At 39.8% G+C, this 17657-nt stretch overlaps 1 protein-coding gene across 2 annotated transcripts in view; it reads right to left on the bottom strand.

Moving 5' to 3' along the window:
• The window catches only part of STAC3 (SH3 and cysteine rich domain 3), a 141865-nt gene extending 127711 nt beyond the window's left edge, over positions 1-14154 (bottom strand). For both annotated transcript variants that reach the window (XM_073663338.1, XM_073663340.1), the window contains exon 1: positions 13994-14154. The gene's annotated coding sequence lies outside the window, so the exon portion shown is untranslated. The remainder of the gene's footprint in view (positions 1-13993) is intronic.
• Between the last annotated feature and the right edge of the window lie 3503 nt (positions 14155-17657).

Genomic DNA, 17657 nt, shown 5'->3' with positions numbered 1-17657 from the left:
TTGTTGCCCTCCTACGGCCCCCTCCACGTCTCCTGGTGTACTGGCCTGTCTCCTGGTAGCGCCTCCAGCCTCTGGACACTACGCTGACAGACAAATCTCGCAATGATGTGCCATCCTGGATGAGCTGCCCTACATGAGCAACTTCTGTGGGTTGTAGAGTCCGTCTCATGCTACCACAAGTGTGGAAGCACAACCAACATTCAATTGTGACCAAAACATCAGCCAGAAAGCATTGGTACTGAGATGTGGTCTGTGATCCCCACCTGCAGAACCACTCCTTTATTGAGGGTGTCTTGATAATTGCCAATAATTTCCATCTATTGTCTATTCCATTTGCACAACAGCATGTGAAATTGATTGTCAATCAGTGTTGCTTCCTAAGTGGACAGTTTGATTTCACAGAAGTTTGATTTACTTGGAGTTATATTTTGTTGTTTAAGTGTTCCCTTTATTTTTTTGAGCAGTGTATATATATATATTTTTTGTGCATGGGGTTTAAAGAACTGTCCATTTTCTGTTTCTTGGATATTCAAGTAATTTTTGTATCATTTTTGTCGTGATACATTTGGCTTCATTTTTAGGTCACTGTTATGCTCCCTCTTTTTTTTTTTATATATCAAGTGATATCGGTGGAGAAATAAAGGAAATAAGTCTGTTTTTATGGGGGCATGCCTATTAAATTAATTTGGTTTGACAGTGGCTTTTTTTATTATCATTCTCTTTTTCCTGTCATTTTTTAAATGTATTTTTAATTTATTTTACATTGCGTGGAGCTGCACTACTATGCAGTGAGGTTCTAAAATGTCACTGCAGAATAGTAGGGGGGGTTCACCAGGACGTTTAAAGTCAACGGGTGGTCTGCAAACCTTTAACCCCTTCATGACATGACATTTATTTACGTCAAATGTTGTGTCCACGACTTTGTGCTGGAGCCAGCATCTTTCCCTGCACATGATAGCTGAATTAATTAATTAGTTGTGCCTTTAACAGCCACAGGTGGATTGGAGATCTACCCGCGGCTGTTAATCAGTTAAATCTCGTTGTCAATCTCTGAAAGCAGCGGGATTTAACACGTGCCAGCAGAAAGTGCATCACAAATCCCACCCATCGGAGCCCGTGTCACGTAGTGCTTATGGGTTGTCATGCCAGCCTGGTCATTACGATCCTCCTGTGAATGCTGGCTAGTTGCCGGCGTTCATGGGAGATCGTCATTTCTACTGTACATAGCAGTGCTGATGTACTATGTATGGCACAGGTGATCAGACGATCGTAGCTTCAAGTCTCCTTAGGGGACTATGAAATACAGTTAAAATGTGAGGGAAAAAAAAGTTTTTAAAAATATGAAAAAAATACACAAAAGTTCAAATCACCTCCCATTTGCCCCATTGAAAATAAAACAATTAAAAAAAAATACACATTTGGTAACGCTGCATTCAGAAATGTTCAATCTTTCAAAATACTGTATAAAGTAAATTAATATAATCAGTAAACTGCGTAACGAGAAGAATCGAAGTGTCAGAATTACGCTTTTTTTGGCCGTCACAACATTGTATTAAAATGCAATAAGAGGCGACCAAAACATCATATGTACCCCAATATCATATCATCAAAAATGTCAGCTCTAGGTGCAAAAAGTAAGCCCTCACCCAGCCCCATATCCCAGAAAATTAAAATGCGACGGGTCTCGGAAAATAGTGACAAACGCAAAGACTTTTTTTCATACGAATTTCAATTTCATACAATTTCAATTCAGTACAACTTTTTTCACCTCTTAAATAAAAAATAAACTATACATCTGCGTACTCCCGTACTGACCTGGGGAATCATATTGCCAGGTCAGTTTTACCATATATACAAACAATCACCAACATATCTTAAAGAAACAATGGCCGAAACCCCGGTAAATCCAGGGTCAGCCAAAATAGCCTTCTCATATATCATTTAAAACAGAAAAAAACATGAGTACAAAATGGCATAAAAAGTTTAAGTTTTATATAATCAATCTGTAAATAACTTACATTAATATATCCATAGTAGGATAGGGCATAGGGCATATCATACCCAAGCTAAAAAGATAAAGCCCATATACATAGTGTGGTATCATTCCAGAGATATACTGGATATATATTCCAAGTGGAGCATAAAAAAAATGTTCAAAACAAACTCAGATTCACCAGATGCTTACCACAATTGTATATGGGGGACGCGGAGGACAGGTGGTAGAGATGTCTCGACGCGCGCTTCGCTGGCAAAGAGCTTTATCAAGAGACAGGTAAGTCAATTATTTTAGCTTGGGTATGATATGCCCTTGCAGGTGGGACTGCGTTTTTCTTCCAGCACATTGCACTTTCTTGTCATGCATTATACTGTATTTATACTATGGATATATTAAAGTAAGTTATTTACAGATTGACTAAATAAAACTAACTTTTTATGCCATTTTGTACTCATGTTTTTTTCTGTTTTAAACAGTTCTACCATATAGTGAACATGGGTAAACATAAAAACCCAAAAAACAATTGTGGAATTTTTTTTACCTTTTTCCAGTACAATATATGGTAAAAATCAATGGTGCCATTCAAAAGTACAACTTGTCCTGCAAGAAAAAAGCCCTCATATGGCTATATTGACGGAAATACAGTATATAAAAAAGTTATGGCTCTTGGAAGAAAGGGAGGAAAAAATGAAAACGAAAAATGGCCATGGAGTGAAAGGGTTAAAGTGTACCCGCCGTTTTAGTATTTATTTCATAAATCAATAGTACACATAAGGTATATTACAAAGATGAATATTTTCAGCAGAGAAATGCACTTCTCTCTCTTCCTGGGCTGATCTTTCACTCTCAATTCATGAGTAAAATCTGTATTCAGTGAGGTCAGATTTTCCCATTGCTGAGATAGAAGATGCCATTTGGTGGCTTTAAAATTCTATGAAGAGAGGAGGAGGAATGAGGAGGAGTTAGAGACAGACACAGATATTCTACTGCCATTTCTCCTGAAACGACAGTTATAGTTCTCCATGGAAATTTCTGAGCACCAACTGTCATCTATCTCCATAATTCTAAAATCTGTAATCACTGTAGACACATTTTATCCCTGAATTAAACATGCAAATTGTCTCTTCAGAGACAAAGAGGACTTGAACTCTAACGCCATCTATTGGAAGCAGTGATCCTAAAAGTCAATATTGATCCATGAACAAGCCTTGCCATATGACTTGGGATAAAAGCCAAATCAGAATCTCAATTTGCAGACACGGTGTTTCGGGGTGCTACCCCTCGTCAGTGCAAAGTATGAGATCTGATTTGGCTAGGTGAGATGCTCTGGACTGGGGTCTAAAGGGTAACGTTTCTCCTTGTGGAGAGTGACATGTCAAGCCTGGCATGTTAGAGTTAGGAGACTTATATATGCCATGAATGCTCCAATGGGAAATTAAACATGCAAATTGTCTCTTCATATTTAATTTCCCAGTGGAGAATGCATGGCTTTTAAGTCTCCTCACTTTGACATGCCAGGCTTGACATGTCACTCTCCACAAGAAAAGTTACCCCTTATACCCCTGAATTAAGAATTTTGTGAATAAACAGTCCAGAAGGAGAAAGAAGTGGATATCTCTGATAAGATATATTACAATGTTTCTTACTTTCCAGAGTACTAGTGATTTATATAAAACAAAGAAAGAAAGAAAATGACGGTTACTCTTTAACACTGTGTGAAGAGATATTTAGTGTCTTACAAATTGGCTTTATTTTTTTTTACCTACTCAATAGTAGTGTTATGCTCGTAAGTGGAGCACGTGGTTCGTGGACCCACTGTGCCACAAACCGAACTTACCCTAAGCAGCTACCTTGGTGTTCAATAGAGCCTTTAGTGGTGAGGTCAGGCTTGTGCGGCAGGTAGCTGCCCAGTGCCACTCCAGGGTGGCGTCCGGCAGTAATAGCTGACCCCAAAGGTCAACATTGTTAATTCAGATTCCTAGACAGGGTTGGATGGCCACTAGGACAAGCTCAGACTGTGCAGTCAGGATGGCCACTGGGACAAGCTCAGACTGTGCAGACAGGACGGCCACTGGGACGGATACAGACAGGACGGCCACTGGGACAGGTTGAGACTGTGCAGACAGGACGACCACTGGGACAGGCTCAGACTGTGCAGACAGGACGGCCACTGGTACAGGTTCAGGTACCGCCGATGCGGTCACGGGGTACAGATACCGCGGAATTGGTTTCAGGGTAACGTATAACCTAGATACGACTACAGAATAGGGTAACACTGTAATAGACGACGGGAACAGAGGATACGGAATAGCTTGAACAAACTAGGTACGAGGGACCTGGCAACATACAGTTGCTCACCAAACCACCTAACAGTAACTATAGGGGTGGCACAGGCAGCTCCCTATTGGGGAGGTTGCCTTTTATACAAGATGCCTACTTTGGTGTACTCTTCATGGTGTTGGGATCTTAGTGCACCTACTAGATGCAGGGATACTATTATCACTGGAAATATCTCTACTGTGTACATATATATGACTTCTAAAACTAAATGACTCTTTCAGGAAAGATTTACATTTTTAAGGATAAATAGATATGAATTAAATATATTGCTGCGTCTTTCAGATTTATTGACAATCCTTTTTCTGGTGTATAGAAAATCCACAACGCTTTGTGTAATGCAGACGCTTCATTGTGTAACAACGAGGATTTTCTAATTCATTATCTTTGTAACACAGGGTTAATATTGGTCAGATAATTCATTAGTATTTGGTTATTAAAAATAAATATGAAGCAGAGCAAACAAATCCTTTTTCTGGTGATCTGTCACTAAAAAAAGCCCAATAAAACATATTGTGGTTTAATGCTGTTACACAGTGAAACAAAGTCCAACGGGAAATCTAAATATTTTTTTAGGATGTAGCAAATTCCTAAAAGAATAATGTGTCATTAGAAACAGTGGAAAGCTACAAAGCCATATAACTTACAATAAACATCAAGAAGATGGACCATTGTAGTCTATAGTTTTGTTTTATGATGAAAACAGCCTAACATACAATACATCTATAACACAGGTAAGCCCTCTCTTGGGCGCATGGGGCCCAAGAGGGAAGAGGGCCCTTTTCCACCAGTAAAATAGGTGGAATTATGCATTATGCTGAGCCATTGGACGGCAAAGGGCCCAGATATTGTTCTTGCACAAGGGCCCCTCTTCTGTTTGTGCCCGCCAGTGCCTTTTATCAGAAGATACTATCTTAATTTTGGTGGAGCTGCTAATTATTGCTACTTTTGTATTGAAACCTCCAATCAATCCATAAGGACCCAAGTTACACCAAAGAAGGAATCCCCTTTAATTTAAAGAATTGATTAGATGGGAAAAAGCAATGTTACTTTCCAATAATACTCATAGGACAGTCCCATGATACTGCATACACTGGGAAAAAGTGTGCCGAAGGAGGACTAGAATAGGCTACATACATCTAAATATTAAAAGGACAATAATTAAATTGTACATGTATATTATAAGAATATCAAAACTACTAGATGATGATGGAAATCAGCTACAGACTCTTTACCATTGATGTGATATAAATATCAAATATTGGAATATAATACAATCCCCTGTTCGGAGTTATGCATGTAATGCCCTGATTACGCTGCCTTGTCCACAATGGATCGAGTGCAGTATAAAACATACACTAGAGGCGAAAATCAGACACAGCTATCATTAACTCCACACACTGCTCCCACTCAGGATTATAGGGACAGACTATTTTGGATGACTGTGTAACAGGAGACACAGAGATATTAAAAACCATGTTTGATGACTGATAACAGCTGTAGCGTGCCTGTACCATATACACAGTGCCATTAACCCACTGCTGCTCCCCACCAGAGCTTTGGCCACAGAAAATGGAAATATTCTAAAATCAGAATTATTTAAATTTCCATAATCCTCTATTTGTTTTACACTTCATCCAAAGGGGAAGCTTTATAATCTCATTGTACAATGACACAAACAGAAAGCTTGTCCACATAAAACAGCACTAGTTTAAAAGGGGACCTGTCACCAGAAAAAATGCTATTAACCAGCAGATATGGGGTTAATCTGCAGGTTAATAGCGCTATTAACCCGCCCAGTGCCTGTACATAGCTAAACGCTGCGGGGAGAAAATTAACTTAGTTCCTCCCCCGCAGCGTTCTGGTTTCAGTCACAGCGGTGCCGGTTCAGTCAGCACTCTAATTATACAGAGCGGCGGCTGTAACCGTACCCCCGCACTGACTGACAGCCGGTCCCAATGCCGAGCCAGTATCAGTCAGGTCCGGGGGCACAGTTACAGCTGGCGCTGTCTATACTCAGATCAGTGACTGAACCAGTGCCAGCGCCATAACTGAAACCGGAACATTGCGGGGGCAATCAAGTTCATTTTCTCCCCACAGCATTCGGCTAAGTGCGGGCGCCAGGCAGGTTAGTAATGCTATTAACCTGCAAATTAACCCCGGATCTGCAGGTTAATAGCTTTTTGCTGGTGACAGGTTCCCTTTAATAAAGTATTACTAAACTTATCTACCACATTGGACTGCCTTGTGATAACTAGCTCTATTAAATGAATTCATCACACAAATGTTACTATAGCTGGCCAGCGCAGGGTTTCACAGGCTACATTTGCCAACACATTCACACAAAACACTGCAGATGCCTTCTCTGGGTTTGGTTCCTTGATGAAATGTTCTTTAAAAGTTTATGATGTTTTTCTTTACATATCATTAACTACATTATTTTTTTTATTATAAATCTAGTAATTTTCACACTGGCCACACTTCATCACCCCCAACGAAGGTAACTACCGGAACGCGCGTTGGGGTGGGCACTAGACTTGCACTCAGGATTCTATTCAGGTTAATTGCTATTTGACCTCCTTGAGCCTATTTAGCCACTGCTATTGACTCACAAACTGTGACTTGCATTCTCTGCATTTGGAATAATTAAACCACATTTTTTTGCATACACAATCAGCGGTTTTCACCTCAGCATGTGACGATATGGCCAGTATACTCTATATACATATATATTCCCTTTGAACATGCCACTTTCTAGATGTCATTTTTATTAATTTTATTTATTAAGTGTGTGTTTACGCCTTTTCTCCTGAATTAGCACCAACTTGTGTTTTCAATAATGATTTTTTGTACTATTTCTAATTGTGTACACTATTTATTGACCTTACATGGGACCCCTCCCCCCATTTGTTTTTTTCTAGTTAACCACTGGTTGATCTAATAACTATGTCCGGCAGACATGTGTATGTCACTTCTTCAGGTTATACTTAGTCCTATATGTGCGAATCAAAAAGAAAAAAGAACGAACGTGTAGCGAACAACATCTGAAAATATCACAAATTTTATTGATGTGAATTAATTTAAAAACATACAAAATTCCAATGGCAACAAATATATTAGTGGTAAGTCAAAAGAGGCACCCCAGATAGAGAAACACATGAGGAGGGAGCCTATACAAAATGGTAGAGACAATCCAGAGGGGTATAAACAAGGTAACCTCTCAAAGGGTAAAAAAACATTTCATATGTCTAAACCACAACTAGGTGTTTAAAGTGCACAGTGCATTATATGATTTCCAAAGGAAAAACCCATCTCATACCTAAATACATATAGATATGCTATCACTACTCACATGTGTTTGATCAGTCTGAGGTGCCGACACCCCTACGCGCGTTTCGGCGCTGTGCCTTCTTCCGGTGTGAGATGGGTTTTTTCCTTTGGAAATCATATAATGCACTGTGCACTTTAAACACCTAGTTGTGGTTTAGACATATGAAATATTTTTTACCCTTTGAGAGGTTACCTTGAATATACCCCTCTGGATTGTCTCTACCATTTTGTATAGGCTCCCTCCTCATGTGTTTCTCTATCTGGGGTGCCTCTTTTGACTTACCATTAATATATTTGTTGCCATTGGAATTTTGTATGTTTTTAAATTAATTTACATCAATAAAATTTGTGATATTTTCAGATGTTGTTCGCTACATGTTCTTTTTTCTTTTTGATTCGCTCTTTGATGGACGTTGAACAGTGTTATATTGTCCTGATTTATTTAACTTAATATGTACATGATCCTGGTGGTCAATTGTTTTGACTGGTTAGTCCTATATGTGCATTGACACATTATTACAAAAAGGTTCAGTACACACACATATATATTCTGCCTGCTCATTCATGCATACAGTGGCCACTAGGCCTTATATTAGGCTCATGCAACCAGGGCCGGCGTCAGCACCCGGTGTACCCGGGCAAGAGCCGGGGCCCTGGAAAATCAGAGGGGCCCACCGCCCACTCACTGTCGGGGCCCTGGCCGCTTCCTCGGCACCTGTTCAGTGACACAGGCGCTGCTTGATTGCCGGCACTCCCCCAGACATGGCTACGTGCTGTGCGGCTGTGTCTGCTAGTAATGACACGGCAGGGTCGACGGCACTGCACCTTTAATTGTGCCTGTGTGTCGCCCCTGCCGCGTCATTACTAGCAGACACAGCCGCACAGCGCGCGGCCATGTCTGGGGGAGTGCCGGCAATCAAACACCGTTGGAGGTCCTGCACAGATGGGGGGGAGCGGCCCGGACCCGACTGCAAGTGGGCCCCTCTGATGGTCCAGGGCCATGATGTCTGTGACACGCCGGGGGCCCTGCACTGCGTACCTGAAGAGCTGCTGGACAGGACACTGGACCGGAGACAGGTAAGTGAGGCTTCCCCAATCCCCATATTAAAAATATTTGTAATGGGTCTGTGTGAGTGCATGTATGTGAATGTCAGTGTGTATGACTGTGTATATATATTTGTCTGTTTTATATATGTTTTTAAGAATTTGTGTAAAAATGTGTGTATGTCTGTATGTGTACATATCTGTGTACCATGTGTGCGTGCGTCTGCGTACCGTGTGTGCGTGCATGTCTGCGTACCGTGTGTGTGTGCATATGTCTGTGTACCGTGTGCGTGCGCATGTCTGCGTACCGTGTGTGCGTGCGCATGTCTGCGTACCGTGTGTGCGTGCGCATGTCTGCGTACCGTGTGTGCGCATGTCTGCGTACCGTGTGTGCATGCGCATGTCTGCGTACCGTGTGTGCGCGCGCATGTCTGCGTACCGTGTGTGCGCGCGCATGTCTGCGTACCGTGTGTGTGCGTGCGCATGTCTGCATATGTGAAGGATGAGGTGACAGGCTGGGCCCTGTGTACTATATATATATATTTCTCCGCCGTATCTGTGCATCATGAATCGTGTATGTGTTAAAAGGGTCCACTGAGACTCATTCGCCCGGGGCCCAGAAAAACCTGGAGCCGGCCCTGCATGCAACCCATTCTTTTCAGCAGCCCCATGCATATAGTAAGCAACAGATTTGCTCGTACTCATTGAGCTTTTATAGAAGTAATTTTTAGGCCTGTTTGATCTGGGCAAATGTTATTGTGAAGGAAGAGGAAAGAGCTGTGATCATTATCTATTGTGAAAGGTGGATCCTGTGTTATCTACTGCAGATGAAGCTGCTTGGTGGGGGTTTAGGTCTTTAGGCCCCCACCTATTACTCAAACAACCACTGTGCAGTCTGATGCACAGCATACTGAAGCACTAAGCTTCCGCCTAAGCGTGTACGCAGAGCGGTGTCCAGGCTCATAGACTTTCTATTGAGCCCGTGTACAGCTCGGTGCCAATGCTCTGGCAAACGTTCAGTGTTTCAGCCTGCTGCGATAGGTGGGGGTCTTAAAACTCAGATCACCACTGAACTGCAACACGCAAGATGATAGCACTGGAAAAACAACTCGGTAATAAATAGGACTCCCTCATTCTAGACTATCAACTGTCAACTGGATTATAGATTAGTCACAAAGTGCACCTCTAGTTGGAGGACATTACAGAGTCTACAAATAATGAACACTTGTCACCAGGTTCCACTACACCAATGTTTCCCAAATTCCATCCTCACGGCCCCCCACAGGCCATGTTTTCAGGATCTCCTTAGTATTGCACAGGTGAGAGAATTCCTGATGCCTTGATGATACTTCAATCACCTGTGTAATACTAAGGAGATCCTGAAAACATGACCTGTGGGGTCCGTGAGGATGGGGTTTGGGAAACACTGTACTACACTTTACACCTGATCAGTACGACTCCAAACATTGAAACCCTTCAAATAAAAAGAGTAATTATACAACATGGTCAGCTCCATTAAGTACAAAATAAGTGTAAGGGTAGATTCACAAGAGCGCATAAAAAAAATAGTTCAGAGTTGCATCCGGAAAAGTGGGAGAATTTTTTTCTCACTTATCTGTGTGTGCTGTCCGTATACACTATGTTTTTTATAGCAGCAGCAATTAATCATTTACAGGACCATTCACAGTTTCCTATGTTACAGAACTGCAATGTATCCATAAAAAAAACAGATGCTCTACTATGCCCCCTTATGGCATCCGATTTCTTTTGCACAGTCATAGACTTGAGTGAGCGAGTTTCATCCGATTTAGGGAAAAAAAACTAGTACACGCTACGATTTTTCCTCACGCAGATTCAGTCAGTGAAAAAAAAAAATCACTCAACTGCACTGCCCCATTGTCTAACATTGGTCCGAGCGCTATCCGTTTTTTTCACAGACCGCACTCAAATCGAAAATATATTTGCGCCAACGAGCCCTATGGAAAATTCATCATAAACAAATAATACTTTGGGTTATACATGGCCTGATCTAACAAGAAGGGGAAATTGGGCCATGGATAGGATGAAAGGATAAATACGGTATATTGTTATAGAAAGAAAGGCTTCACTGCTCATATTTAGAACAAAGCATAGACATGAGAGGTGACACAACTGCCCAATTTGACCACCCACAAAAGGGGACGACCCAAACGCTTTTCTTAATATACACTGCAGTTTATAGTTTTGACAGAAGTATTAATCAGAGAGAGCTGAAGTTTACAAAATTAATCAGTACATCTGTATGGAGAATGCACCGGGATGAAAACATTATATCTCTGCCTAACACCAAATCCTGCTGCTGCGCTCCATTACCACTTTAACCTTCTTTCTAGATTGACAACTCTGACTGCATAATTACTCTGCACAGCACGGTTTCAGTTCTCAAGTTTTATTAAATCCAGCTTTTTATGTTTTTCCTTTATTTTTACGATAACTGGCTTAAAAAGAGAACCTTTTACAGGTTTTAGCATGTTAAACTGGCCACATTAGTGGCTACAAAGCTGAATAAAACATAGGTCAAGATCCATTTATTCAGGAGCGACAGACAAATGGGATACTACGAGTCAGGTACTGGAGTGAGATTTTTGATGTAGGGAACACCACAGCTCCTCATGAATTAGGTGAGCTGTGGTGTCCTGCCACTACTCCACCCATTTTGTCAAAGCTGAGAGAAACTCAAAGTCACAAGATTTAGGCGCTTTTACGCCAGAATTCTATCGTGAACGCTTTGATAAATCGGGCCCATAGTTTTTATTTTTTAATTTCTCCTCTCTGCTGTGTAGATATTAGCTTGTACAGTTTAGATTCTAATTTATAAGCCCAATGGGACGTTACCACAGATTCTTCCCTGGGGGTGTGTACTTTTTCACCTGCTCTCAGCCCTGATCTTTGCATAGGACCAAAGTAAATGCTGTGCACAGAGTAATCAATATTAGATTACTCAGTGCCCACAGGCTGCCAAAGTTTTAGCAGTGTAAGTCTTGTTTACACAGGATGACGCACCACCGAGAACAATCATCTTTGTGCTGCACCAAAGATCATTTCACCTGACGAACAAGCGCATAAGCGTATTGCTCATTTATCGGGTGATTGGCAGCCTTTTTATCCTTCGCTTGTTTATGATTATCTTGCAGTGTAAATGCCCCTTTAAATGTATTTAATACATCTCAAACATCCATTTAATATGTATGGGGAGAATGGGGTTCTTATGGATCCATAAAATCCTAAATAACATTCACCATTTCCTGCATTATATATGTGAAACACATGCAATGCTATTATATTATGTATAATTTACTCAAGTATACTAATAGTATCATTGTAAGTTTAAAAAATGTGTCCTTTATCTTGATGGCTAGGATGATTAACCTTACAATAAAAAATACTACCAGTGTAACAGCAGTCCTCGAGGACATTATCAACCTTATGCTATTTTTTTTTTTTTTTTTTTTTTTATAAATCAGTCTGCATGCTGGGGTTACCTCCAATCCTAAGGGCAAGCTAGTTGTTGGGCTTCTGTTAACAACTGAAAATGGCCGTGTACAAAAAATAAACAATGAGGATCTGCACAGTTGCTGATGGAAGCATCCATCTCAAGGTCTTATAATAACTGCATGTATTAGTGTGGAGATGCCTCTTACACAGTCTGAAATAACAGGAGTACTTATTTTAAACCCCGAGAAGAATTCACAAAAGTTTATTTCTTAGGCTTTAAGGAGTGTTCAGCTAAATTCTTTACATTCTGTATTCACAATCATATGGGTATATATTAAAATACAATTTACCAACTCTTTTAGGTTTGAAAATTACAATTTGGTATATATATAAAAAAAATTGTCTTTTCAGCATGAATTTAAAATACAAAGGATCCAAATGTACTGTACCGTTAATGTTCTATGTAAACTGAATCTTAAAATTAGTAAAATTTCCAGAATCGGAATATGGGCTTGTGCACAGAATAACATATAAAAGTCAATAAGCATTGACCTACAGATGGGATTAATAATAGTGAATCAATGGCGACTTTTTGGACATCTTTTTTTTTTTCATTGGTTTTCACATTTCCAAATTTGTATATCTGTCAAAAAAACATTATAATAGAGCACACTAACGGACTGTCTACCCTAATATACCAGTCATCTGTACAGGTTTTTTTTTCTATCGCTCTCATTAAAACAGGAAAATGTTCAATCTGGTAAGAAACGTGAACACTTCCCAAGACCAATCAGCGGCTAAATCTGTCGCACTCCCTTAATGGATTGGGATAACATTTAATCGCTCAATGCACGTCGGAGAACATTGCTTTTCAATGGCAGACAAGAATATATCTTGTCGAGTGTTTATCCAAAGTTTGTGAGCAGTAATATCTCAAAACTGCTTTCAGCATGCTCATTCTTATTTAAGGTTCTTTTATAATCAGTCTCCGTAACCATATTCTAGAGGCAATTAATAACCCAAAACACCTCATGCTAGACAGGTGGCAAATGTATGGCTAATGGAACTCAATGTTCATGTTTAGAATTTAGGGTCGGGAGTTTTCCAACAAACGTGATGTGATTATGGCTTAAGCAGCAAATTCCAAAGCAGTAGAGTCACTGAACAACATAGGTATGTGACGGCATTTACATTAAACTAGGAAACAAACATGCATGATATAGAATATATTAAAACTGTTCCCCTACAATGCTAATCCAGAGGAAGGAGGGTGGTGGGGGCCTCCCATAAAAAGAGAGGCCAATTTTCCTTAGTGGAAAAATTCCTTACAGACTTGAAATATGGCACTCGTGAAAAGTCTCTTACATAAAAATAAGATTACTCCATGTAGCCCCCATAAAGATGTGCATTTGGCTCAACCGAGCATGCATATTTCCATTCGGTTGAGACGAGTTGGGCGGCTGGATATCAGAGGTAGATCATTTTGAGACAGGTCATCTTTAAGGAGAAGCATTAAACAGCTGAAAGTCCAACCTGTCCATTCTTGTTTTCCTGATGGGACACCATGAATCAGTCTGCCGGTTCCATAAACACAAAATGGAAGATGATTCAAACCAAACAAATATCTTTTGAGATCTAAAAGTGTATTAGTGATTATTGGGTCGACCCAGGAAGCAAAAATGAAATTCAGATATATTTACGTGATCTAATAAAAATACTAAACTGCACACTTACAGTATTTACAGTCGTAAAGAACATCGAAGAAAAATGGAAATCCTCAAGTCCAACACACACTTCAAAAATGTTACTTACCTGAAGTTCTCAAGTATAAATCCACTAAATAATGTTATCTTCAGAAGTTATTGTGGCCAAAGACTTGGGAAAGATATCATAACCTCACTGATAGCAAAACGATAAACTGCTCCTTCAATGAAGAGGAGTGACAAGTGTAGAGGTGACAAGACAGCTGAGATGTTAAGGCTGACACAGAGAAATTTGAGACTTCATAAGCTACCAGGAATATGGCTGCTGTAGGACCAAGCAAGAATTACACTTATAGAAGAGACGGCTAAAAAGTATTATATATCACTCGTAAAGACCATTTCCCTGCTTAAGGTTACTGATAACTGTGACAATCAATGACATCTTAAATAGCATCTGATGAAACAGCGCAAAAAGAAAAGTTTTATTCTGATAGTTTCAGGATACATTCCATACATTCCTCCGTAAGCCCAGCGGATTCCAAAAATTGCTGTTGGCATTCTGTCTTCTGAGGTGACATTCTGCATGGCACATGGAAACAAGACATTCCTTAGATCTCTTCTTTCTCCATAGTCAGGGCAGTTAACATTCACATACAATTTTTAGATGTAAATTTATAAAGAGTATGATATACAGAGAAACCTCTCAAGGAATTTAGCTAGAGTGGTGAACACCTTGAACCCACAGATGCTTCACAGAAGTTTATAATGTTGAGCTGTGAAAATGAAAAAAAAAAATAAAAAATTTCCCACAAAAATGTTGCTCTAGCCCCAAATATTTCATTTTCGCAAGAGAACCAGGAGTAATTGGACCACCCAATTTGTTGTGCAATTTCTCCTGAGTACGACAATGCCCCATATGTGGGGAAAACTACTGTTTGAATACCCATAAATTAAGCAGTCTCTTATTGCTACAGAAATATAACATGTACACACTAATTGTGAAGTGGTTTAGTCACACTGTGTGGCCCTTTGTGCTACCAGTAACGTGAAAGACCCCTATATTTCTGTTAACAGATGACGGACCTGAATGAGGACTTGTTGCTTTTTTGTGGATTGAGTTGAAGCTTTTATTGGGAATATTTTATATAACATTTGGGATCACGTTTATCCTGCGCTCTACGCTGAGCACTTACATTGGGTTTTCCATTTAAATCTCCGAGATTTAGATCAAACCCCTAAGGAATCAATTCAGTATAATGAGACAGCAGAGTTGCAATGGACTCCGATGGCCTTTGTTCAGCGGTGTCCTTTTCAGACTTAGACAAAATTGTGGCTGACCGCACTTTTGTGCATGTCTAGAAAGACCAGACGGAGTCCACAGTCCCTCCATCTTCCTCATTATAGGGAATCTTCTGCCAGAGGTTACATCTGAATCACGTATTTCAGAGATTTATAGGGAAACCCAGGTATAAGCGCTCAGCATAGAGAGCAGGATAAATGTGCGCCGAGCCTTACTGCTACAACTCCTGGCAAAAATTATGGAATCACGGGGCTTGGAGGATGTGCATTCAGTTGTTTAATGTTGTTGAAAAAAAGCAGATCACAGACATGGCACAAAACTAAAGTCATTTCAAATGGCAACTTTAGGGCTTTAAGAAACACTAAAAGAAATCAAGATTAAAAATGTGGTACTCCGTAAGGGTAATTTTTTTCAGACCAAGCAGAGGGAAAAAATTATGGAATTACTCAATTCTGAGGAAAAAATTATGGAATCACCCTGTAAATTTTCATTTCCAAAACTAACACCTGCATCAAATTAGATCTGCTCGTTAGTCTGCACCTAAAAAGGAGTAATCACACCTTGGAGAGCTGTTGCACCAAGTGAACTGACCTTAATCATGGCTCCAACACAAGAGATGTCAATTGAAACAAAGGAGAGGATTATCAAACATTTAAAAGAAGGTAAATCATAACGCAATGTTGCAAAAGATGTTGGTTGCTCAGTCAGCTGTGTCTAAAATCTGGACCAAATACAAACAACATGGGAAGGTTTATAAAGGCAAACATACTGGTAGACCAAGGAAGACATCAAAGCATCAAGACCGGAAACTTAAAGCAATATGTCTCCAAAACAGGAAATGCACAAGAAAACAAATGAGGAACGAATGGGAGGAAACTGGAGTCAATGTCTGTGACCGAACTGTAAGAAACCGCCTAAAGGAAATGTGATTTACATACAGAGAAGCTAAATATAAGCCATCATTAACACCTAAACAGAAAAAAACAAGGTTACAATGGGCTAAGGAAAAGCAATCGCGGACTGTGGATGACTGGATGAAAGTCATATTCAGTGATGAATCGCGAATCTGCATTGGGCAAGGTGATGATGCTGGAACTTTTGTTTGGTGCCGTTCCAATGAAATTTATAAAGATGACAGCATGAAGAGAACATGCAAATTTCCACAATCATTGATGATATGGGGCTGCATGTCAGGTAAAGGCACTGGGGAGATGGCTGTCATTACATCTTCAATAAATGCCCAAGTTTACATTGATATTTTGGACAGTTTTCTTATCCCATCAATTGAAAGGATGTTTTGGGATGATGACATCATTTTTCAAGATGATAATGCACCCTGCCATAGAGCAAAAACTGTGAAAACATTCCCTGAAAGAAGACACATAAGGTCAATGTCATGACCTGCAAATAGTCCGGGTCTCAATCCAATTGAAAATCTTTGGTGGAAGTTGAAGAAAATGGTCCATGACAGGGCTCCAACCTGCAAAGCTGATCTGGCAACAGCAATCAGAGAAAGTTGGAGCCAGATTGATGAAGAGTACTGTTTGTCACTCATTAAGTCCATGCCTCAGAGACTGCAAGCTGATATTAAAGCCAGAGGTGGTGCAACAAAATACTAGTGATGTATTGGAGTGTTCTTCTGTGTGTTTGTTTTTCATGATTCCATATTTTTTTCCTCAGAATTGAGTGATTCCATATTTTTTTTCCCTCTGCTTGGTCTGAAAAAAATTACCCTTACTGAGTACCACATTTTTAATCTGGATTTCTGTTAGTGTTTCTTAAAGCCCTAAAGTTGCCATTTGAAATGACTTTAGTTTTGTGCCATGTCTGTGATCTGCTTTTTTTTCAACAACATTAAACAACTGAATGAACATCCTCCGAGCCCGGTGATTCCATAATTTTTGCCAGGGGTTGTATATTTAGGAGGCAGAATAAACAAATCAACAGCAGCTGAGGAATTGGTTTTATTTATTTTTTTACACTGCTTCTGCAGTATAAGTGATCAGACAGCTTTATTCTTCAGGTCGGTGCGATTACAGTGATACCAGATTTGTATCAGCTTTTTATATTTTGCTGCGATCACACACTAAAAAAATACTTAAAAAAAAATATATATTTTGCATCACCATATTTTCAGACAAAGTAATGTGAGGGTTGTTCTTTGTGGGATGAGTTGATGTTTTTTATGACACGTTCAAATTCAAAAGAATTGTTTTTCCATCACTATGTTGAGAGCTATAGCTTTTCTATTTCTCCGCTAACGGAGCTGTATGGCGGCTTGCTTTTTTTGCAAGACTAGATGACGTTTTCAGCTATACCATTTTATTTAAATTTGACTTTTTGATCTCGTTTATTTCACTTTTTGTTTGGCAGTAGAATGAAGCTAGTACTGTAAAGTAAAAAAAAAAACAAAAAAACAAAAAACACATGATGAATTTCTGGCCTGGTTTTCTGTTGGCTGGATATCCACACA

This window comes from Phyllobates terribilis, unplaced genomic scaffold (assembly GCF_046119375.1).
Source record: "Phyllobates terribilis strain yellow unplaced genomic scaffold, ASM4611937v1 Scaffold_2__4_contigs__length_985480577, whole genome shotgun sequence".
NCBI lineage: Eukaryota > Metazoa > Chordata > Amphibia > Anura > Dendrobatidae > Phyllobates > Phyllobates terribilis.
This window is presented reverse-complemented; position numbering and strand designations above follow the sequence as displayed.